This window comes from Camelus bactrianus, chromosome 3, assembly GCF_048773025.1.
Source record: "Camelus bactrianus isolate YW-2024 breed Bactrian camel chromosome 3, ASM4877302v1, whole genome shotgun sequence".
NCBI classification, from domain to species: domain Eukaryota; kingdom Metazoa; phylum Chordata; class Mammalia; order Artiodactyla; family Camelidae; genus Camelus; species Camelus bactrianus.
The window spans coordinates 131039846-131066000 of record NC_133541.1 but is presented as its reverse complement, the minus strand read 5'-3'; the positions used below and the strand labels follow the sequence as shown (position 1 = coordinate 131066000).

Genomic DNA, 26155 nt, shown 5'->3' with positions numbered 1-26155 from the left:
AGGCCTCATAAGGCTGAGATCACTAAAATCGGCCATTTATGGAGTCACAGCAGTTCGGGTAACCACTCAACGGGAGGCTGATTAGAGGAGAAATTAAGAATGCATCCTGTGCAGCCTGGGTTCCAGCACCGAGCTAGCCACCGCCAGCTGGGTGTGATTTAGGACAAGCTGCTCCATCTCTCAATCCCTCAGCTGCAAAAAAGGAGACACTGATACCTACCCTCAAACACCTGCTATGAAGTAAAACATGAGGAAAGCATTTTAGTGTTAGGTAGGTGTCCACTCAGAGCGAGTTTGGTCATTATGATGATGAGGATGGCTGTTAATAAATTAAGCTAGACCAAAAAGGAGAAATCACCTTAAAGGAGAAACATTTTAATTCAATCAGCATTTCCTTTTGGATGGATTGCAGAATGTTCTATTGATGTTTTTAATAAACCAAGTTTTGTCCATTAATTATAGATTTACAGGTTCATGGACAAGTCTCCAGAAAAAGAATTAGAGGCCTCTAAATTCTGAATACTAAGAAAGTAAATTAAAAAAAAAAATCATTTGGGAGATTATACCTCATTTGGGAGAGTATGTGCTTAGCATGCATGAGGCCCTCAGTTCAGTCCCCATAAACTCCATTTAAAAACTTTCTTTTTTAAGAAATGGAGAATTAAAGCAAAAAGATGGAGGAATACAGAATTTTTTAGAGACTCATCTCAGATTTAAGACGGGGAGAAAAAATCCATTTCTCAGAGGAAATCTTGAGAACTATGTAAACAGGATCTGAGATGTTTAGTCTTCTAACATTATTCATGAATTCATATTACCAAGTCTTAAAACTACCTGATAACCCACAGAGGTGATACTGATTGTAACACCTGCCAACACGGCTCGAGCTCCCGCTAGGACTGCTCTGTTCTGACATCTCTGCTCCTGAGGCCTGACCAGGCTGAGAGCACTAAATTCGGTCATTCATGAGCATCTCGTGTAAGTCCTCCATGTGTGCTTCTAACTCTCCCCTCACCAGCCCCTCTGAGGGAAGCACTGTTATCATCATCCCCACCCGCAGATAAGGCCACTGAGGCACAGAGACTAAACCCTTTCCAGGTCACATTGGCATTAAAGGACGTCTGTATTTCTGCTGTTTTGCTTTTGACAAAGTAATCTGAGATATCAATTCAAGGGAGACTGTTAAATAGTCAAGTCTGTCAGGTCTTCACCTCAAAGAGCAGATACTATAAATTCCTGATGTAGGATGAGGCTGCCGCCACAAACTGACTCAGCTTGAAATTAATATCCAAGATGAAGCGGCGGATTCACGTAAATATTCACGACTGTCAACTCCGCTCTCGGGTCTGGGCCCTTCACTGCCTGAACGGGGGTGAAATCCCCACCCGTGTCAGGGAGGGACGCGCAGCTCTTCTGGGACTCACCCAGGATTCACGGGCTGTTTCCCCCCACAGGCTGTCCTCAACGATTAAAAAGCTCTCAAGATTTTTACACCATGCAAAACTAAAAGACATTTCTGCAGATGGAGCACTTTCTCAGGCTTAAACCTTTTTTGCCTACACTCAGCAAGGGGCAAAAAAAAAAAGAAACATGAGTCTACAAAGTCTCTGACCCTCACCACTCACGGGAGTAGCACGGCCACAGCATCAGATGAGTCTTCTCATTGCACGATGAGAACAAAATAAAGCCGCCCCAACCACAGGCACTCCCAGAGACAGAGCTCAGCAGTCTTCTGCACACTCACAGTTGTGCAGCCCTCACCACCATCTATTTCCTGAACACTTCATCACCCCAGAAGAAACCTCCTGTCACTAACAGTCAATCCCTAATCCCCCTCCACCCAGCCCCTTTCAACCATCACCTGCTCTCTGCCTCTGCATGTGCCTTTTCTGGGCATTTCAGATCACTGAAATCAACAATATGTGGCCGTTTGTGTCTGCTTCCTTTCACTTAAAATGCTGTTTTCAAGGCTTATCCATTTTGAAGTGGTATCAGCATCTCTCTCTCTCTTTTTTTTTTTTTTTTTGGAAACGTTGAAGTTTATTAGAAGGTGGTAAGTACTATCCAAAAGAGTACGGTGGAGCATAAGTGATTGGGTTTCAAAGGGAATAGTGCGGGTTGAACAGTCAAGGAGGAGTTCCCAGAACAGGTGGCCTTTTTCATTTTCCTCTTTATTTGTTTTTTCTTTTTTATTCACTCTTACATGTGAATAATGTTCCACTACATGGAGATACTACATTCTGTTCTTCCATTCAGCAGCTATTTATGAATGAAGTCCAGTAGAATGAGTGTAAGAAGTGACTACCATGGATGGCATTTAAGCGAAGGGCAAGACGTGCTTTCAAAAAACAAGCCAACAAACAGAGGCACAAGGAAATTCAGTGCGTTTCTGAGCAAAGAGCATGCTTGCTTCGGCAGGACTACCGTGCAGGGCTGGGGCGGATACTGGCAAGTATCACGGTGAGGGAGTCACCTGAGAAGACTCCCCACTGCAAGCAGCTCAGCCAATTCTCCCTCACACTGTATTGTTAGAGCCATGTTTCTAGGTTACTCTTATTTCAAGTAATAGTACTTTAACTGCACATCTGATCATCTGCCTCAGACCACATTACCTAGAAGCCACAGAAAATCATTCACTGACCGGAGCAGCTCCAGGACATAACGGTGATGGATCAGGGAGTCCAGCAGCATTCCAGCCTGCAGGCACAAACCCCACATGTGCCCTGGTGATGTCCGGAAATTAAAATGCATGGAAATATCTCATTGCTGGTACACGACATCTGCCCTCAAATTGCCCCAAAATCATGCTGGCAAAGCACTACTCAAACTTTTCACTCCAAAAAAAAAAAAAAATGCTAAGAAGGCAAATTTAGGCCCTTCCATTAAAAGCCAGCAACCATCACTGCCAGTATCTGAGCTGGAATTCTCCTGACTTCAAAAACCACCGCGCAGTTACTTTTCAAAAGTGAAAGTCATATATGTATTCCACGTAGATGATATTACAGTAGGATTTTTCTTTTCAAAATTTCCAGTTGCAACATTAGCACAAGAAAGTTTATGTTTCAGCTTTAAAAAAATCAATTATCCTCCACTTTCTTAATTTTGAACCTATTATTATTTTATAAAGGGAGCTATGCTGCATATTATAAACCAACTGTTTGGTTTCTGCAAATAAGACCTTTATGACCTCACTATTTCAGAGCAAACTTTAATGATGTTTTGAGAGGTGGGGCCTGGGGCGCTCACTAACACCTCTTTAAATACTGACAAGTATGTGCTCTTAAGTAATGCAAAGGCTCTAAATCCACACTAGCTCAGAAAGCAAAGAAACTGCACCAAAAACTTACTTTAACATTTAAATATATTCCTATTGTTTTGAATATTAAAGTTCTTAAAAGATATGATTTTTTTTGAGAAAGCCAACAGCTGTATTAAATTTCCTCTCACCAAGAAAGCAATCTTTATCAAGAATAAAAACCCCTATAGAAATCGAAATGACGGGACGTTTCTAGCTAAGTGAACATGCAGATCTGAACACAAACCTATATCCTATCAGATCTCACTCGAACGATCTCAACAAAGTCCTGGGCTACCCTGGAACTTAGCTCTTCTTTTCCAAAAGTTGGCTGAGCTAAGATCATCACACAAGGCAGGGAAGGAGAGAAGAGGAAAGTCCACCTGGCAGCCTCCATCTGTTTTCTTCCAGCCAAAAGTCGCCTCTAGGGTCGCCCTGCTAACAAGCCCTCCCCATAAGGAAATCAGGCATCCACACTGCCCCTGCCGTCCCCAAGCAGTCCCGACGCCTCTCTCCCAGCCTGTGAATGTTCTTCTAATGACCCCCCCCCTGTTGGTGGCACCCTTCCCCTCTTCCCTGCTACACACACACACACACACAGAGCCACAGCAGTCTTCCCAAACCACAAATTTGATTACATCACCTCCACTACAAACCCTTCAGAGGCTCCCTGGTGGAATTCTAGCCCCACCCCAGACACTGCTTGCCCAGCCTCACCTCAGTACACAGGTCCCCAGTGACCTCAGGGGCCCCCTGACTTGCTCCTACTTCCCACTTGCTCCAGGCTCATTTTGACTGTTTCCCAAGGAAGCCTTCCCTCCTTCCAACTACCACAATTTGTTCCTCTATTCCTAGAACATTCTAGGCTAAGTCAACTTCTGACAATGCTAAGCTCACAAGAAGCAAATATATTTTGCTTACTAATGTGGCTCCACCCTCTCTCCCCTAGACACACAGAAGTGCACGTGTTATGAATAAATGATTGACGGGGTGGGTCTCAAAGAGACAGATATACCTACTCTCACCCGTCCCGACCCTTGTGTCTGTAGAATATCAGAAGAAAAACCAGAATTACCTTTCCTGAGGGTCACTTTCTGATGACACCCTTCACTGACTACTGTGTCAGTTCTAGTAAAACCCAAGCTCTTCCAAAGCCCTCCATCCCGGACTCTCTCCAGTGTCCTCACCAGCAGGGGCACCTTCCACCCTGGACCACACAGGGCACTCTCCCCGTTTCCCCACGCCAAAAGCCTCCAGGCATCTGCCCGGGCTGCACCTGCCACCTGAGCCACATTCTTGACTACTTCTCCTGGCTGACACTCTGTCCTCACAAATGAATGTAGAGTCCATTTCTTCCAGGAAGTCCTCTCTGATAATGTCCTTTAGGTCTTGGTTGGGCTTCATCTATAGCAGCAGTACATGGTGACCAACTGGGTGTTTGCCCGCTCCTTTGAGACCACGAACTCTTGGGGGCCACGTGGGAAGGAGTGAGAGATTACAAGAGGGGTGCGGGAAGCAAAAAGCAAAAATCACAGCCCAAGTCCCAAATTCAAGGATACTTTCTCAGGAAAAAGTATAAACAATTTCACACGTGTGCAATTTGGCTACTGTTTTTGTGGCTTGTGGACAGCAAGAACTTGGTGTTCTAGTCCAAAACCCAGATTACATGCAAAGAAATGTATATATTCATATCCAAAGGAAACCAGAGCTGCTCAACAACAGTTTGCAGTTAGAATTGAAAGGAACTTTGATAAAGGCAATCTCTCTCTCTCTCTCTTCCTTCTTTTCTGGCATCATATAATTTTAGAAGTATTTGCGTGACCAACAGATGGCTACAGCCCGTGATTCTTCACTGGAGTGTTTGGGGCTGAGGAAGATCAGATTACATTCACTGCGTAAATGCAATCACACCAAAACACTGATAGGTGCCGTGGTGGTGGAGATGAAGTTCCAAAGCAGGCAACCTTATTCTGTAAGAGAACTCTAAATAGAAAGTAAGAAATGCAATGTTCTGTAGTCAATTTCATTTGCTATATGGGTCATTAATTGATAGTATATCTTGTCTAATGAAACCCAAAAATAAATTGTCAACGTCGATTTTCTTCATCTGACCATTTTATGCTAACTTTGGATATTAAACCCTCACTCCATAAGTAAAACTCAGGCCTACGCTGCAGCACAGTTACATCCCGTGGAAGAAAGCCGATCAAGGGAGAACTGGAGAGTTTCCCTTCAGAAGCTGCTAAGTCTGGTTTTGCACCTGTACGTGATTTGCAACCACGTCATCGAGAATGGAGAAAACCTAACAACTGTGGGGCGAAAAGCACTGCGGTACTTCAGAAAAATCAAAGAACGCTGAGCTTTGTGAAACAGTCCCGAGGCACTTAAATCGTACTTTTTCTGAAAGGCTCCAAAACTGACCCAATTCACCATTCCAGGTTCAACAGGGAGGTACCGGAATTAGTAGAGAAAACATGCCCTTGAAGTCTGACAAGGCCTTGCTTGAATTCTGCTGCAGCATTTACTAGCCACAAAACGGACCAATTCCTTAACCCTCTGAGAAGGCTTCCCGATCTGCAAAAGGGGGCTGCCACCGCCCACCTGGGAGGCATGGATGTGAATTCAACACGCAATTAGGGCGGCTGACTGGTACCTGACACGGGGCCTGGCTAGTTTCCCTCCACTGCCCTTCTCCCCCTTTAAACTTGCACTGTTCCCCCGGTAAGGATCAAGACCACGGAACAGAATGCCCGATTTTTCTTTGTATCCCCGGATACATGACTTACCCTTAGGAGGCCAGAAAAACTGCTTCCTCCCCAGTCACTATCAACGTTCTTAAGATTCTGGGTATTTTTAACTCTATTTTCCAGGGAGACTATTCCAGAACTTTCCAAGCACCATTCTCCAGGTTGGCTCCCCTCCCAGCACCCATCCTTTCTCAATTCAGATACTCTGTATGATTGCCTTCTGTTCATGGGAAAGCGAGTCCGTTAGGGTGGGGACTCCCAAGGACTCCCCCCTCCCTCACAGGTGAGTGTGACTACCTTCTGCCCACTCCTCACTCCAACTCCAGCTTCTAAGAAGTCTACCCTCCAGGACCCTGCAGACTCTGCATCTTCCCAAGACACACACGTGGCCACGACCCTCCCTTCAGATTTCTTCCTGGCTGGCCCTGCACACCCCCCGGCCCCTTAAAGATAAATGGCATTAGGCTGAAAATCGCAAATGCCGCTGACTGACACAGCAAAGCTGCATGGTCTGGGCTTTCCTCCAACCCAGGCAGGGCCCTGCCCCCCCTCAGCCTCAGTCTGCAGCTCTCGAGATGATCTAATTCACATGCAAGGCTATGAACACCAGCTAAGAATGACGACTCCCAACGTGTATCTATAGTCCGGCTCCTTCACCTGAGCCAAAATCTCATAGACACGACTGCCTCTTTGAAGTCCTAACTTGGATGACAAATGGCATCTTAAAAATGTCTCATGTTCACCATTTACTCTGGAATTCGATTCCTGGCAGGTACCTCCCGACTCCCCATTTTAGTAACAGCCCCAGCACCCAACTATGTGTTTGAGGTCACATTCAATTTCCAATGTTCCCTCCCCTAATCCCTGCCCTGGAATCAGTCCTATTATTTCCGTCGCTAAGCCCATCTCAAATGTGGTTCTACAGGGACCATGGCCGTAACCCCCCAAGTTCACAGCATGGTACACTGACTAACAGTCCTCCGTAGGGTGCTCCCTGGAGGGGGAGGCATCTCCTGCCACTGGTCACCTCAGAAGTCACTGGATTCTCACAAAGGAGGCCCAGGAGAAGGGACTCAAGTTTCTCCCGTGGTCTGAGCCTTGAAGGGCCCGAGGTCTGGGGGAGCTCCTAATTAGCAGACACACTTGCCAGTGAGCAGATGAGGATGGAGGAACCCAGGCAAGGCTGTTCTCACTCCAACCCCTGGACTCTCGGGAGCCACGGGAAAGGCCTGTGTCCAGGGCACAGCCCGGCCATCACAGATCCCAGCCAGCATTAACCAACACGGACAGCCTTGATTCCATCTAATTGTGACACTTACTTCTGTTCTGTTCCCCACCCAGAATGTGATGGACTCATTCAGATATTATGGCCTGTCTCAAGCGATAGAAATTCAGTGATAAATGAAGTGTCCACATTTGGACCAGAGCATGAAAGGAGAAACAAGGCCTCATGTTCAGCATGATGGTGGTGGCCAAACCCTTCCACCGAGTGAGATGAACCATGATGGGGGTGAGAATCCAAGGTCCTAGGTCGGCCAAAACTTCTTCCTTCAAGGTTGGCTGGGGTGTTGCAGACTCCCTACCGCAAACTAACTACACGGCCGTCAGTGGTGGACATCAGCTGCAACAGACACGGAGTCAGCTATTTATGCCAACATGGGTTAAAAGTAAAGGCCGGGGCAGGGAGGCCTGCACGGCTGCTGAGGCAAAGCACAGACCCGGCTCTGAATGCCCACTGGCTGAAGAAGAGAGGAAGCTAAAGTCCCCTTTAGCGGTCGCTGTGTCAACAAGATCCAGGTGAGCCAGCTACTTAGGAGAAGGCCATGTTTTCCTGATACTCAGAAAAACCAGCCTCGTAAAGGAAACACAAGAGTGGCATGGATTTTAGACCCCCCTAAGCCACTTTATGAAGGCAAAGTAAAGTAAATGGCACAGGGATGTTGAATGCAAAAAAAAAAAAAATTAAATAAGTAAACGGTGACTGCTTCCTCCAACAGCGTCCCCTGCAGCTGCACAACCATGAGCCTGCCACTTTCTCACCAGTGACCGCTGGCCAGGAAGTGCCATCACGCACGTCACACAGTGACAGCCAGGAACCGCGTGAAGAGCACGTTTGTGTAAAAGCAGGAATCGAGCAAGATGCTGCAGAATTTGACTTTACAAGTTTAAATACTCCATGAAAAGAATCCCTCAGCAGCCGCCTAAATCAATTCGCATCTCACTTCTTCAAAACAATGAAACAAATTTAATAAGGGCGCATTTGTCACCAAATATAAGGAGGACAAAACAGGTTCCTCAAAGCAAGGATTTTAACAGGTATCAAACACCAGTGGGTGATGTGCTAACAAAGCAAATATTCCAAAAAATTAGAAAATAAAAAATGACTAGGATAATACATGGATCCAGGTAACTGTTAAGTTTTTGCTCTTTAAAACGATGGAGACAGTACGGAGGGCAATCTGGATATTTCCAATGCAGGGTGTGCACAGCCCACATTTTCAGACGCAACAACATGCTCACTGGGCAGTACAAGAGAAAAAGAATAAAGAAAAAGGAAAAGAGGAACAAGAGAAAATTAGAAACACACAAGAACAAAAATGATTTTGACAGCATGTACAAGAATTTATGTGAGTGTGTGAGGCCAGGGATGCTGGGACGGTGAGACCCACACTCACCTCCTGCTCCAGGGAAGGCAGGGGCCTGAGGGGAGCGGCGCTGCCGGGGGACCCCAACGTGATCAGCGCCCCTAACCAAAACTCCACTTATATGCGTCTAGGCAGCTTTTGAGCTACAAATTGTGGTCGCATTTCAGGCTGGACAGTATTACTCACTTCCACCAAGAGTAGCAGGAGAGAATTAGGCTGTTCCTGTACCAAAGCATTGTTTAAAAAATTAATGACTGTGGAATAGTAAAAGCAAAAATTGAGTAAAAGTGACTGGAGGAGAATGTGCTTGACCCGAGCTCACTGGCCACGTTATCTCACTGACGTTAAGATGCTGGCTGAGCCCTTATGGTACCAAAACAGACAGACCCACCAGGAGGGAGGTTTAATGCGCTGCTGTATTTTGATGCCGGGAGCCATGCCTGGTACACGAGTTTCTGGGTAAACAATGGTGACAGTGTCAACCACTATGGGCTAAGCACACATCCAGCTACTCCGCCAAATCCCAAGGGCAGACTTCAAAAGGCAAAAACAAGTTGGCATTCTCTGGTGGGTCTGCAGAGTCAGAGCCAAGCAGTTGCTGAGCAAAAATGTCACCAGTGCCTCCTATGACAAAAGAGGAGGCACTGGCCTGGGGCTGGGGCAGGGCTCTAGGCTTCCACTGCTCACCAACCAATCTGTCCAGGGGGAGAACGTGGTCTCTGCGTATGTTGCACCTATGCACCTACCTTGACTGACGCCTGGGGGCTCAGCAGGAGGTGACATGTGAGGTGAACGGAGCCAGCCTCGGTGTAGCACAGTGCTGGCAGATATGCCCTCAGCAGTGCCCAGGCTCCTAAACCTGACACCTCATCTCCAAGGAGCAGAAGGGGAGTGCGGGCATGAAGGTCACAGGGCACTGTGAGGACAAGTACAGGCCATGACATGCCTTGCCTCTTCCTTAAGCCATAGAGTTATGTCCGGGAGGAACAGAAAATTCATCCAGAGCCCGCTAGGCACCTCACACACGTGGGGGACTCTGGTCCCCTGTGCCTATCACTCACAGGGCTGGTCTGGACATTCTTTTTATCAATTCTCTGGCATCTTCTCCTCCAACTTACCAACAACCAGAAAGTAGAATCTGATCTTAGTTAATTTCAAGAATCACAGAGCACCGCCTCAACAGTTGGCCCGGCATCCGTGCCAGGTCCTCCAACAGTCACCTGTCAGACCGCCATGAGTACTCTCAAGACTCAAGGCCTGAGGCCGTAGGCCGTGGGCACACAGCTTCCCTCACTCTCCCCAGCAAAGGGGAACCACCTCTCGGCAAAGGCATGTCACCCTCTTCTGCACGAAGGACAGCACTATAGATACACGGGGAAACAGAGCAGATGGTGGGGGGGGTAGGCAGCCCAGAAGAGCTCGTCTGTAATTCCGAGACAAAGTGGGGCCGTTGACTTAATCACAGGGACAAAGTGAGGATGAACATTTCCCTGCTCTTTCCCATACTCCGTGATACGCCTTTCCCTGCATAAGGAGTTCATTCGGAGGTCCCTGGCGGTGATTCTGATGTCCCAACATGGCATGCTGGCTGTCGGGCAGGAAGAGAGGGCCTTAGCCGAACAGGTGCTGGGCCTGGGAGGCAGGAGACACCGGTTCCAGCCCCAGCTCAACCAGCGCCTCGTTCTGCCTCTCGGGATTCAGCATCTCATCTACAAGCAAAGGGATGACACTATCTTAAGACAGGCTGCCCAACATAAATGAAATGAGAGCCATGTAAAGAAAGTTTCCCAGTTGCCACATTTAAAACGGTAAACAAAGAAACAAACCAACAAACAAAAAACAAATACTAGAAAATGATTTTAAGAACAAATCTTAACCTACTGTATGTAAAATACTATCATTTTGACATGTAATCAATATAGGAAGTGATAAGATAGTTTACATTCTTTTTACAAGACAAGTCTCAGCGTCTGATGTTCATTTGACCTACAGCAAATCTCAGCTCAGAGCAGCCTCCTCCCCAGCTCTCCTAGCATCAGTGGCTGTGGCTAATCTATTGGACAGCAACTCCAGGGGTCCCACCAGGGTTCTGGCTGAAAAGCTGGAGTAAGTGTCCACAATAACCCTAAAAGGATCTCTCTGAAACAAAGGCGGATTCACTTTTAAATGTCTGTAAACCGGCGGGCTGCACCTCCCTCCACCCTTGGCTACAAGAGAGTCCTCTTCCTTGCTGATCCCTTTCTGGATGTAGGGAAGAAACCCGGCACACAGCCAGGGTGGACTGGCCTCCAGGTAAACTTACCTGCTTTCTGTGTCCAGTCCCATGATGTCCTCCTTCTCAAATGGGATGCAGAGAAGGAGGCTCTTGTCCCCAAAATTGTCGGATGCACCGTCCAGCCACTTGGACTTGGGCAAGATGAAGAGTGACTCAGTGAAGTCGTCGATCCTCTTCTCCACCACCCTGCAGTCCTCGTAAATTGAAGGCCACTTCGGTGCGCGGCTGCTCGGCCACCTCCCCATGCAGCAGAAAGTCAAAGAGCTGAGAGTCATAGAGCGTGGTGCCATACAGCTCCTCTGCACGTGGAGCTTTTCGAAGCCTTGGCCGAGAGGCAGTCAGAAATGATGACAAGGCCCAAGACCTTGCGGTGGGTCTGGAAGTCGCTCCACCCATTCTTGGGCGCATAGTGGTGCCTGTAGTGGATACAGTTTGCCCACTGGGAGCCGCACGGACTGATCTGACTCACCAAGGTGATTCATTTATAGATGCAAAAGAAATTCTCCTCTGAGATGATCCCCACGTGTTCGACCACCACGGGGAAAGTCTGGTGGTCCTCAGCACACTGCACGTAGTCAGGGATGCTCATGTTGCAGGCCCTGACGAGAGGGGAGAGGAGATCGAGGTACATACTGTACTGTGGGCTGCAGGCCCATCTGGGTTGCGCTGACCTGGTGTGTACCAACCAGAAGGCAAGGGAAGCTCAAGTAAATCCGGGGGTACAGTTTGTCCTCAGAGTCTTCAAATGGCTACCGTAGCTCGGATCACATTACCCAGCTTTTGGTCTAGGCTTCCTGCCCTGCAGAGAAGGGTCATTTCTTGTTTTCTGTTTCCAAGCACCTACCAAGGCCCTGATGCAAAGTCACTGCTGAAAAATGCTGAATAAGGAAATGAACAAAGGAAGTGCTTTCCCCAACCTCCTTCAGCAGAATATAAAGAAAAGTACTACAGTGGGATCAAAAGATCTGGTTTTCTATCCAATTTATTTGAACTCCTAAGCTACAGAATAATGGATAAGAAAACTTGCCTTGGGGAGGAGGGTACAGTTCAGTGGTAGAGCACGTGCTTAGCATGTACGATGTCCTGGGTTCAAACACCAGTACCTCATTTTAAAAAATGAAACAAATAAATAAACCTAATTACCCTCCTGAAAAAATATTTTTTAATTCAAAATTCAAAAAAAAACCTTGCAATTGACACAACATTGTAAACTTGACTATACTTCAATTAAAAAAAATATCTTTCTCTTACATGAATATATCTGGATTACAGAAGTTTGCAAATGTAAAATGCCTAGGGTACCACCTGCATAAAAAGGGGTGACTGTACAAATTTAGTATCGCTCCTTTATGAGCTATATTTCTTTTGGGGGGGTTATAACTTCTTAGAGCTAATTTTCTCAGATTAAAAAATATAAACATTACCTGATTCTCAGGACTGCTGAAGAATCAGATAACCCTATGAAACATCTGACCCACAGAGGTTACTCAATAATGTTTTTTGAATGAATGAATAAACCAGCAAAGTGAATGCTGCTCCCTGCCACAGACCATCATAATGGTACTGCCTGGTAATCCCAAGCCCACGTTCCACCCGTCTCGACACTAACCATGTGGGTGACCTGGTCAGGCCTGTGTGATTCTCTAAGCACCAGTTTAATCGTGAATAAATTTAGGGCAATAAAACAAACCTCAAATTGTTAGTGAGTCAGTAATGAATTGTACCCCAAACTTGCAAGTTGGAACCATTAAGGAAAACTATACAAAGGGTCCATAGGCCCTCTCCATATTATCTCTTACAACTACATGGGAATCTACATTATATCTCAAAATAAAAAGTCTAATTTTTTAAAGAGGCTATTGAGGTTAAATGAGCTCACTGTCTCAAATAAGGAACACAAAGCACAAATAGGACAATGCCCAGCACATGAGATACACTCAGTTAACATTCCCACTCAACCCATTGGTCCCTCCAACTTCAGAGCAAGAGGATGGGTCCTCGTGGCAAGAGGCCACTGCACCTGAAGCTAACAAAACTAATGGTGCCCACTTCCAAGAGCTCCTGTCATCACCCTTGTTCTAATTTTCTATTTGTAATTTTTTTCTTTTTATTAAATAGAAACTCCCAATTGCATAGCCTTCACCTGACTAGATATCATGATGGCAGCCCTTCAAAACCTGACCACAGAGATCATGATGGCAGCCCTTCTTGGTGAAACAATAAAATGAAAAGCCATTTCCACAAGACCTCTGTGTAAATCTACTAGGGAACTTAATCCTGGACTGAAGAAGAGGACTGGGGAGGAGGGGGCAATCAGGCGCACAGAAAACTATGGGCCACCTGTCCCACGATGGACTTTAGACTCAACCCTCACCCTCCAGGAAATTCAAAATACACACCGACAGATTGCTATGGACAAGATTTTTTTTTTTTAAACAAATCCCTGAATCCCTAGCAGGTCTTATTTCTACCGAAACACAAATGGATTATGTGTATAATGTTTCACAAAAGCCCTAAAATATTATCACGCCAACTTGACACATCAAGAAAAACTGAGGTAGAGAAGTTTATCACATTGTACATGATTAGAGAGAGGCCACGTCAGACACCGTATTTAAATCCAAGCCACTGCTCCAGTGCTCACACTAGAAAGTGTGACATACTGCACCTTTCCTGCCCTCTCCCTGCAATAAATCTCTGAAGAGTCTTTTCTGTGCCACCTGGAATCACAATCACATCAATTTTCCACAAAGTGCTATGTCACTCCTTGGAGGCAGTATCAAAATCTAAAGGGTTGGGATGGGAGGAGTGATTTGCATTTTCTGTTTCTCAAAGGAAACATGGCTTTAAAAGAAACTGAAAAGCACATATCTAGTCTAAGCCCTCATTGTGCAGAGAAAAAAATGGAGGCTCAGAAGAGATGAGGAAATGTCCTTATTAATAAATATATCCTCTGCGCAGCACCAAGCCAGCCCTGGGCACTGCTTGGGGAGGATCTGGGAGACCCAGGAGAATGAGTGTTAGAAAAAGGAAACAGAATAAGCATAAAAGGCCCTGTCTCTACACCACCATATCATGGAATTCCACCAAATTACCAAGTAAGGGTGCAGCCAATATTAAGGTGGGCTAAGCAGGTTATAGAAACCTGGAAGTCTCAACCATATTGGAAATTCCAACATTTACTATGTTTTTTTCCCAGTTCAAGCAACAACTCAGTGGGAACTCTGTACCAGGGACTACACGAGGCCTGGAGTTCTCCCAAATACAGACCTCTATTACCACGTGTACAAACCACATAAAGGCCACCAGAAGAAAAGCACCCACAGATGGAATTACTGAAACTGAAAGCAGCCAACCAGCATATATTACTAAGAAAAATGGTGCTCCTAGAAATGGACTCATGGACATAGAAAGCCAACTGTGGTTAGCAGGCAGGAAAGGGGGGATTAACAGATACACGTTAATAAATATAAAATAAATGACAAGGACCTACTATATAGCACAGGGAACTATATTCAATTTCTTGTAATGAGTTGTACTAAAAACAATCTAAAACATATGTATATACATATGCATATGTTTATAACTGAATCTCTGCTGTACACCTGAAACTAACATTGTAAATTGACTACACTTCAATAAAAATTAATTTAAACAAATAAGTAAAAATAAAAGCAACGCCATTAAGAAAAAATAAAAGAACACTCTAATCCCCTTAGCTGTAGCTGCTGAAGAATTTTGGTTGCAAGCACCAAGTCCACTGGATCACTCCAGCACTGGCTGTCACTCTTTCTGACCATCAGAGAGTCACTTGGCTTCACTGAGGTTAATTTTCTCTTCTGTGAAAGGCTACAGTTGCAACTAATGATGTATAGAATCTCATCATTCACAAGCCCAAAAATTAGTGAGGACTTCCCATGGGCCAGGCTCTGGAGAGATGAAAATATAGGGTCCCAGTTATATTCATGGGTAGAAGAAGTTTATGCCATAAAGACATTAATTCTTCCTATTTTGATAGACAGATTCATTGCAATTCTGATTAGAATTCCTACCAGATTTTTCATGGAATGTAACAAGTTAATTTATGGTCAAGAATAGCCAAGAAACTTCTTTAGAACCACCACTGGGGAGGGGTGGATTGGTCATTCATTTCCACTGGTCTTTCTGATGTGATGAAAACGTTTAGGATAATAATTGTTCCACAACTGTAAATATGCTAAAAGCTGCTGAATTGTACCATCTAAATGGGTGGACTTCATGGTGTGTGAACAATATCACAATAAAGCTGTTATATGAAAAAATATTTCTTGACAATTATTTTTCCCTCTATACTACTTAGTCTGCCCCACAATTTAAGAAAAACAAAAAACCAAAACAAACCAAACTGTTCCAGGAGCTCTTTAGGACTTCAATGTCCCTGGGTCTCCAACGCCTCTGGTGGTGCTGTTCCTGTTAACACACCAAGCTGGGCTGGGCTAGTTAGGGAATGTAACTGTCTTTTTAAAATCGATGGTCACACGTTTCACCCTGGGAGAGGGAAGGAAGGAGGATGACACAGCCTTATGCCTTCAGCTCATTTTTAACTGAACCAAGCCCTGCTTTCAACACTGTAATCCCTCTCACTATAAAAACACATGACACCAACAAGCACCGCCATCATAACACCTGAAAGTGTTCAAGGTACTTACCTGGGGCAGAAACACTGAGGGAGGAGACAGAAGCTCGCTTGGCACTGAGGATCCCTTTTCCCGACTCCACCAGTAGCTGGGCTTTACAGCCGGAAGCTCTCAGCCCAGGGAGCAGCGCAGACGCCACTGAGCTGTTCCTCAGGGAGCGGGAAAGGAAGACCAGGGTAGCCCCGGAGTCGCGGAGCAGGGAAATGGGTGGAAACGGGGGCTGCAGCCCCGCTCGTAGGCCATCCCCAGCCCCAGCCCCAGCTGCCCCGTCCGGGTCCGCAGACCCCGCCCGCCTGGGACGCAGCCCGCCCAGTTGTGGGGACGGGCCGGTGGCCGAGGAGAGGAAGCCCGGGAGGAGAGGACTCGCGGGCGAGAGAGGGGAAGGGGACGCCAGCAGCGGACTGAGGGGAGCCCGGCTGGGTGAGAGGCAGCAGTTGCACTGGGGCACTGGGGCAGGTGGCGCGGGCAGAGGGGTCTGGCCCGAGCAATTCAGCTGAACACAGGCTGACTCACGCCCTCGTGGTCTGTGACACGCGGACCGCCCTCCAGCAGCCACCTGACCCCTTCCCCGGGAGACCCCACATTGCACTTCCACAGCCAGAGGCACCGGCCCCGGGCAGGAGCTAAAGGCCTGCCGGGCGACAGAGCTGAGAAGCCTTTGGGGCTTATCCCCGGCTCGGAGATGGAGCTTCAAACCCGCGGTCCAGCTGACACCGACCGCCCATGCGCAGGAGGGCCAGCAATCCGCTCTGGGTTCTGCGAGAGAAGGTGGGGCAGTGAGGGAGGGAAAAGATGGGAGGGGGAGGAGAGGAGGGAAAAAGTGGAGGGAGACAGATGGACAGGAAGAGCAGAGAGAAGGGAGGGATCTGGAAAGGGTAAGGTCCTAGCGGGGATGGAGAGAAAAAGCTTTACCTCTGGTGGCACCCTGAAGAAGGCGGCAGTCCTGCCTCTGTACCCTTCTGTAACACTTCAAGGCCCGCAGCTCAAGTTTTACCTCCCTGATCCAGCCCTCCATCCGATGCTGCTGCAGAACCCCTACGGGTATCACACCTGTTGCCCCCAAGCGGAGCAGGGTTTTCTGTTGGTCTGGGAACCAAGCACCCGCAGGTGTTGTCGCTCAGAACTACCTTGGGAAGAGTACATATTCCCATTTTACACACTGGGAAACAGGCAGGCACGATCTTTGCCTTAGCTCCAATGTCCCAGGTGTTGGGCTGGCAGGGAGCGGGGTGGTTCAAGATCAGAGCCCCAGACAGAGCAGACTGCCTGAGTGTTGTTGCATAGTCCCCATCCGTCCTGGGTAAACCACACTCCACCCTAGTGGAACCATCAAGGGCTCACAGTAGTTCCCTGGGTGTGGGAGAGCTGTCCTCATGTGAAGGAAAAGCCCAGCTGGGCTAACAAGCTAAGTCACAAATCTAAGTGTGATAAGTGTCGGTTTACTGATCTAAATTCTGCTGGGCTAACTCGTAAATCTGAAGTTTAGTGTCAGTTTACTGGGCTAACAAGCTAAGTCGTAAATCGAAGCTCAACAAGTGTCTATTACAAGTTGACAAGCACCAGTGTGCTGATTCCTTCCTTTTTGTTGCTTGAGCCTTATTGGCTAATACACCCTTACTTGTAATTAACCCTTTAAAACTTCATGTGTATGTCTTGGAGGTGGGTGCTCAGAACTTCGGAGCAGAAGCCCCTCTGAGCCCGCCGGCATAATAAATCTGAGTACGCCAACACTCCGAGTGATGATTGTTCCTTGGCTGGCCTGTTGTTTCCATAACACTCAGTTCCAGTGCCCAGCTTGCTAGGCATATAGGAGTGCTACCAAATCCAAATTCATTCTCTTCAGTGCAGGACAGGCCAATAAGTTGGGAGACCAGGTGTTGGGGCATGGAATAGCAAGTTTCTGTAGACCTAGATGGCAAACTAATGTCCTGGAAAACCATCTCCCCAAGTCAGAATTCAGGCTCCTTTCCTACGTGCTTGGTTGTTGCAATCTTCTTGGTGTAGGAATTCTTTGTTGTTAGAATCCTTTGTTCTTGCAGCTATCTGCCTGGGTCAAATCTCTGTAAACCTCTAACAAAACAAACGTTATTTTCTATTCTGCAATTTTTTTATCTTTTTATGAATGAAAATGTGTTAAATATACTTAAAGATCAGAGCCTTCAGAATAGGTTCTCCTGTATATTTCAGGCTCTAAGCAACATTGTTTTACAAGCAAGATGAAGCCTAGGAGACAGAGCATAGGGTTAAAGTCAAAGGAACAGATCTAATATGGAGTCAGATTTGTTCTGTTCTATTACCCAGGCAGAAGCCACTTGAGGATTTAAATCCCTTTAAGTTAAAAATAACTAAAACTTTAAAGGAATTTACATACATAGGTGGGAATGTGCATAGCATATCTGGAAAAGCACCCAAAGGATAGTAAACAGTGGCATCTCCAGGGAGGGCTGAAAGAAGAGAGGATGAGGGAAAACTTCTTTCACTTGTGTATTTTTGTGCTCTGTTTGAATTTTTTTTAACCATTTGCAAGTATTTATTTTTCAGTTAAAATAATGTGTAATGGAGCAAAGGAGTAACTAGCTCAGCAAATACAGCAGCCATGGAATCACTGAGTCATCACTTTTGATTTAAGCCAGGAAGCATTTATTGACTCACCTATGTGCCCAGTGCTGTTTTAACACTTCTTTTATTATTATTATTATTATTATTATTATTATTATTATTATTATTATTATTATTATTATTATTACTATTTTTATTTTTATTATTATTTTATGAATTAATAACAAGGTATCCCTCACCCCTGCCCATGGCTGGTGGAAAACCAACTGAGTTTTTATTGAGTTGTTTTCCAAGGAGTAGAGATGAGTTATAAACTGAACACATCTTCAGGGCAAAACAGTCGGAGTGGTTTTCCAGCAGGCCAGACAGCTATGAAGGGTTTTCAATAGAGGCCCCCAGAGGCTGAGAGAGAAAGCCTCGAGGACCCTACAAAAAGCTGCCCAAACTCTCTTCTCCATGGCAATACTGAAATAGGAAAGAACAAATCTGACTCCATATTAGATCTGTTCCTTTGACTTTAAAAAAGCCAAGTTAATACTCTCCGGTCTTTTCATGGGTTATGATGTCACAGAGGAGATGGACAGGTCAACAAGGAACCAGTCTGCCGTGATCACGGAGCCGGGGAGCGGGATGGGCGGCAACATGTGTGACGCAGTTGTAGCCGTGCCCGCGTTTCTAGGCAGGTACCCAAAGTCGCCTCGACAAGATGTCAAACACTTGTGCCCACGTCCTCATCACCTGACATGTATTAAAGAGAAATGGAAATGTATAAAAGGCCAATACCCTTGGTGGGTACACCGTCCAAAGAGCAAAGTCACAGTTTGACAACTGGCCATCTCGGTTCCCTGGGCTTCATTCTTGGAGAACCTTAAAAACCACTCCTCTGTCCTTAAGAAGTGCTGCATATTTGTCCTATCTTTGGCTCAGGGATGGAGCACGTTCAAGTGAACTTTAATGTCTGCACAGATTTGACTGTCTTTCTCCAGGTTCACGTGTCCATTCTAAAGAGGCCTGAGCTAAGTCCATCCTCCGTAAGATCTATTCCCTCCAGTGACTGCTCATTGAGCCTGCAATTAAGAGCCAGCAGAACAAGAATGTCCTTAGCTAAAAAGTTCACCCACCATTCACTGCTTTCTTAATCTCCTCTCCTGGCTAATTGCAACAGACTATCACCTCCCTCCACCAAGTTCCCCAACTGTCAGTTTGTCTCCCCAAAGAGAAGGTAAGGTCCATAAAAGAGGAGACAACTCCATAGTCACCTCTGAATTCCTAGCATAAAGTAATGTTAAGAAAGAGAACTATGATTATGGCTTCTTTCCTTTAAAACCTTTCTGGTTATTTGATTGAGACCTTGGAAGACAGGTGTTTGCAGTCAAGTATCTTGATCCTCAAGACTCTGGAGGCCTTTTTCGGAATGGCTGCTCACTGATTCATTCAAACCACAGCTTCTCAGTCCAGGAGTAGCTGTGATTCTCTGCCAGGAGTTTGTGGTTACTCTCATGCCAGAAGAGCTTTAAACTATATCCTTACTTTGGATTTGTTATTTTTCCCCTCTTCCAAAAAAATTGACTTTCCTTAATGTCTTACCTTGAGGAATTTTTTTTCATAGTTAACCCTTTAGTAAACCATGCTTCTCGGGATGGGCTTGGCCTTACATATGATCAGTCATCCAACTCCCAGTGTGAGAGGACTCGGGCTCACCTCCTACCCTCCAGTCAAGGCAACTGAAACTCAGTACAGGAGCCAACAGGCACCCCAGGGCTTCTAAGGCTCGCGTATCACCCAGAATCCCTGCTTTCTGGTTTGTCTTGGCTTCTGAGGATTTCCCCTCACTTTCTTCACAATTAGCTGTGCAGCTTGAAAGATGAAGAAGGAAGGTTTTATTTCTTAATCAGCATTTTAAGAAACTTGTGTAATGAAGGTTTTCACGAGTTTCTAGAACCCTCCGTTGCCGAGACAGAAAACACACTAGATATTTTCTAAGTTTAGCTATCATGTGTATTTTTTCTTTTCTTTTGTTTTCTTAACTGCAAATAGACATTTTTTAATTAAAAATAATTAGGCCCCAAATAGGATAGAGACTTGAAGGGGCATACAAAATTAAAGGGCAAAGACAGAAAAATGATAAATACTCTACAAGGTTAATATAATACTTACACTATGGATCAGATCAGCAATTCTCAGTAACAGCTAATTGAAATATGTCCATGAGGTAAAACGTCTCTCCTGTCAGGAGATGGCTAACAGAAAATAGAATTAAAACAACAAACTAAAATTCTAAGTCTGGCGAGGTACAGAATTCTACCAGCTAAATGTGTCTTCTTCTGGAAAAGAGGGAGGCTCACCAGCTCTTTACTGTGGAGCCTGAGCCCAGGGGATGGCGGTGAAGTGAGCTCTGTAAGTACCCAATAGCAAACTTGTGATGAATAAAGAGATGTGAGCTTTGATGACAGAGATGATACTACTATTCACTTGTCCTGTAAAGTATGTCTTCACGTTCAGTGATCAATACCTCAGCGTCCTCAGGGATTAAGATTATAGGAAAATTCACAGCCCGGGCCCAGACCTCCTCTTTGAGCTCATGACAATGCACTTAGATATCTCAAAGGCAACTCGAGCTCCACCTGCAAAGAGCTGACTTCACGGTGCTCCTCCAATAGCCGTCCTACCCAGGGCCCCTGGTCGGGGGGCAAGGTCTCCCTTCCTCTCCCAGCTCAGGCCCATCACTCACAGATGTGACTGGACCCCACCTTCAGGGCCCAGATTTCCTCAGTCACCGAGTCCCACCACCCACACCTGACCTACCAGGTACTCACTGGCACTCACTCAGCACTGACTGTGTGCTGGGGACCACGCTGCACACTGTGCACACGTTATCTCACTGGCTCACCACAGCAGTCCTGGGAGGTCGGTACATCACTTCTTCAATTGATTAGATAAATTGTTTACTTCCTTGAGTGCATCATCCAAAGTGACACAGCTACTCAGCCACAAAACTGGGACTGAAAACCACTTGAAAATTCTACACTCCTACACCTGGCAGCCACCCTAATCTGACTCATCACATCACCTCATGCAGAGCCTTCTAAATGTTTCTAAGCATTCTACAAGACAAAAGTGATCTACGAGAGCACCCCACTCCCCTACTAAAAATCTGTCAATGACGGTCCACTGCCCTTAGGAGAAAGCCCCACTGGGCCTGAGCACAGCCCAATGGCCCGGCATCAGCTTTCCCTGCGCGGCCTCGCCGCCTCACCCACCACACAGATCTACACGTGCAGTGTCCAGGACAGGGATGCTGACTCCGTACAATCCGGGGCTCGTCTCACTCAAACAATGATCACCTTCTTCAGTGTTCACCCTCTTCACTGCTGACGGTCAGAAAAATATTTTCTCAGGATGAATCAATATCTTTTTCCTTACAACTTCCTGTCATTGATAATGAGCTCCATCCAAAATACAGAAGACCTAATTCTCAGTCTCCTTATCTGTAAAGTGAGAATAACAAGGAAATATATGAAGTTTTAAGTGAAATAATATACATGTGAGGCTGAGGGACAATTCCCAACATACAGTAAGCACTCAATATGTGCTTACTTAATATTAAAAGGAATATATTGCTTTCCAGCAACATTAACTCAATGTTTTATGGCTTTGTCCAACAGACTACAGACAAACATTTGGACGAACACCTTTGAGCAGATCAGCCCAAGCCTGCTGGGAGAGGTAAGCACTGACTCCAGTTACAGCTGCAGCCAACCAGCACTACGGGGCTGGGGCAGTTTGCTCAAACTCTTACATGTTGCTTGAGAATTTAGTTGTCATTAATGAATAAAGACAGGTGTTCTTTAGTCAAAATTCCTGAAACATATATCTTCAAATATTGATGAAAATTTGATTTCAAGTACAACACTCTCACTAGAAATTATTTGAAAATGATAGTCTTAGCTCCTCTGCACATCAAAAGGGCATGATCTTAATGTATCTGACTACACCAAAAGTGTTGTTTAAAGGAATTTAAGATGAAGCCATCCTAAATAAGCTCTCAGTATCATCTTCACAAAGCCCCAACCAAGGGTCTCATTTCTCACTTCCACATAGGTGTTCAGGTAGCTTAACCTGGGTCTTGGTTTCTTATAACACGGGGGTGGGAAGAGTTGTGGATAGATTTATGTAGCAAATATAAACCTAGAGTATTTGCTGTGTAGAAATCCTAGAAATAAACAAATTAATATATAGTCTTACCCTCAAGAAGCTCAGCCTTTCCATTTACAACAGCATTAAAAATAAAATGAGAGATACATTTAACAAAAATTTACAAGATTTGTACATTGAATATTTTGATGTATCACCGAAATAATACTTAAAAGATCTACATATATGGAACACATCCCATGTTCATGGAATGGTAGACAATATTGTTAAAAATGTTAAGACTCCCCAAAGTGAGTTACAAATTCAGTGGAATCCTTATCAATATTCCAGCTGACTTCTTTGCAAAAATTGAAAAAGTGATCCCAAAATTCATATGGAAGTGCAAGGGGCACAGGTCAGCCAAAACAATCTTGAAAAAGCAGAGCAAATTTGGAGGACTCACTTTAAAGGGTACTAAAAAGCTATAGTACTAAGTCAGAATGGTACTGGCATAAGTTTGGATAAATAAATCTATGAGACATAATAAAAACCCAGGGGGAAAAACTTACATTTACAGTCAGTTTTCCACAAGGGTGTCAACAACACTCCATTGAAAGAATAGTCTATTCAACAAATGGTGCAGGGAGTGCTGAGTATCTGCAGGCAAAAGAATGAATCTGGAATCTGGACCTCCATATTTTAAATAAATAAAAATTAATTCAAAATTGATCACAGACAGAAACGTAATAACTAAACCTATAAACTTTCTAAAAGAAGACACAGTATAAATCTTTGTTTTCCTACGATAGGCTTTGGTTTCCTAGATACAATACGAAGAGCACAAATGATAGAAGATAAAATCAGATAAACTGGACTTCATCAAAGTTAAATCCTTTTTGTTACAAATTACATCATCAAGAAAGTGAAATGACAGGGGAAGGGGGTATATCAAGTGACTGAGTGCATGCTTAGCAAGAAAAATAAAATAAATCAATACATCTAATTACCTCCCCTGTAAAGAAATTGTTTTAATGCTTAAAAAAACTAAAGTGAAAGGACAATCTGCAGAATAGGAGAAAAATTTTGCCAAGCATGTATCTAAGAAGAGACTAGTATTCAGGGTATATAAAAAATGCTTACAACTGAACAATACAAAGAAAATCGACCCAATGTTTAAATTTGCCAAGGATTTAAATAAATACACAAATGGCCGATAAGCACATGAAAAGAAGCTCAGCATCACTAGCCAAATCAAAATCAAAATGAGTTCTCATTTTACACCCACGAGGACGGTTTTAATCAAAACATGGACAATAACAAGTGTCGTTGAGGAGGCAGAGATACCTCATTTGCGGCCAGTGGAAAGGGACAATGGTGCAGCTTCTTTGGAGAAGTCTGGTGTTTCCTCAAAAGGTTAGAGTTATATGGCTCAGCAATTCCACTCCTACATGTAGAGTCATCCCTCAGTATCCTCGGGGGGTTGGTTTCAGGAACACCCCACCCTGGATACCATAATCAAAGGATGTTTGAGTCCCTTTACAATCAGCCATCTGGATCCATGAAGTGGAAACTACAGATATGGCGGGCCAACTGTACAGCCAACAGAATGAAAACATATTCTCACAAAAACTTGCACATCAATATTCATGGCAGTATCATTCAGAGTAGACAAAGGTTACAAACAATATCCATCCATCAATGAATGGATAAACAAAATTACCAAGAATAGGCCCACAAACTTTTGGTCATTGAATCTTTGACAAAGGAGGTGAGAACATACAATGGAGTAAAGACAGCCTCTTCAGCAAATGGTGTAGGGATAACTGGACAGCTGCATGTAAATGAATGAAGTTAGACTACTCCCTCACAGCATACACAAAAATAAATTCAAAATGGCTTAAAGACTTAAACATGTAGACAAAACACTATAAACCTCTTAGAAGAAAACATAGGCAAAATATCTGACATACATCTCAGCAATGTTCTCCTAGAGCAGTCTACTCAAGCAATAGAAATACAAGCAAAAATATACAAGTGGGATGTAATTAAACTTACAAGGTTTTGCACAGCAAAGGAAACAGTAAGCAAAACTAAAAGACAACCTATGGAATGGGAGAAAATAGTTGCAATAAATGAGACTGACAAGGGCTTAAATCCCAGAATATATAACACCTTTTACACTTGATAAGAAAGAAAAACAAACAATTCAATTCAAAAATGGGCAGAAGGCCTAAAGAAGCTTTTCTCCAATGAAGACATACAAATGGCCAATAGGCACATGAAAAAATGCTCAATATCATTATCAGAGAAATGCAAATCAAAACTGCAATCAAATATCACATCTCACCAGTCAGAATAGCCATCATTCAGTTCACAAACAATAAATGCTGGAGAGGCTGTGGAGAATAGGGAACCCTCCTACACTGTGGTTGCAGTTTGGTGGAGCCATTGTGGAAAACAGTACAGAGGTTCCTCAAAAGACAAAACATTGACCTCCCATATGACCCAGCAATCCCACTCCTGGGCATATATCCAGAAGGAACCGTAATTCAAAAAGATACCTACACCCCAATATTCAGAGCAGCACTATTTACAATAGCAAGGCATGGAAACAACCTAAATGTCCACTGACAGATGACTGGTTAAAGAGGTTGTAGTATATTTGTACAAGAGACTACTATTCAGCCATAAAAAAATAATAAAATAATGCCATTTGTAGAAACATGAATGGACGTGGAGAATGTCATTCTAAGTGAAGTAAGCCAGAAAGAGAAAGAAAAATACCATATGAGATCGCTCACATGTTTAATCTAAAAAAACAAACAAACAAAAAGATAAACTTATCTACAGAACAGAAACAGACACACAGACATAGAAACCAAAATATGGTTACCAGAGGGGAGAGGGTGTGGGAAGAAATAAATTGGGAGTTCAAGATTTGCAGATACTGAGTATGTATAGAGTAAACAGCAAGTTTATACTGTATAGCACAGGAGAATATATTTAATAACTTATAGTAACTTATGTTGAAAAAGAATATGAAAATGAATACATGTATGTTCCTATATAAATGAAGTGTTGTGCTGTACACAAGAAACTGATGCAAAATTATAAACTAACGCAACATTATAAACTGACTAGAATTCAATGAAAATATTTTTAAATAGAGAAAAAACGAAAAAAAAAAAGAAAAAGGATATTATAAAACCAAAAGAATAAAGTACTGACTGAGGCTACAACATGGATGAACCTTGAAAGTTTATACTAAAATAAGCCAGACACAAAAGGGCAAACAGTGCCCTTTTAGGTGAACTGTATCTAAGCCTTTATTGTACTATTCCAGTAAATTTTCTGGAAATTTGAACTCTCAAAATCAAAATAAAATGTATTATTCATTAAAAACCTAAAATGATTCCTCACAGGAGGGCTTTAATTATTAAATGCAGAAATGCATGTAAAGCTCCTGGAACAACACTTTGCACGTCCACACACAGTCACTGCTGTCACTGCCACTCAGAGGGTGGTGCCAGCGCTGATGAGGGCTGCCTCCAGTTGCTCCCCTGCAGACAGGAGTGAGGGCCTGGGCTCTGACAGGAAGGGTGACCGGGAACATGTGTTAGACAGAGCCACGCCCCAGACTTTGTATTACCCAACTTTCTTATACAAACTGCTCCATGTAACATAAACACGCTACAGGGATGTATCTTATGACACAGGGAATATAGCCAATGTTTTACAATAACTATAAATGGAGCATAACAATAAAAATTGTGCAACAATTGTACACCTGAAACTTATATCATATTGTAAATCAGCTATAATTT

The 26155-nt window shown here is 44.4% G+C and overlaps 1 long non-coding RNA gene across 4 annotated transcripts in view; it reads right to left on the bottom strand.

The window, feature by feature from the left end:
* LOC141577139 (uncharacterized) overlaps positions 1–26155 on the bottom strand; it is a 440247-nt gene that overhangs the window by 373352 nt on the left and 40740 nt on the right. For 3 of the 4 annotated variants that reach the window (XR_012505769.1, XR_012505770.1, XR_012505764.1), the window contains exon 3: positions 10990–11561. The exons of the other annotated variant lie outside the window; for it this stretch is intronic. This is a non-coding gene — a long non-coding RNA (uncharacterized LOC141577139). The remainder of the gene's footprint in view (positions 1–10989; positions 11562–26155) is intronic. 4 annotated transcript variants of the gene reach the window in all.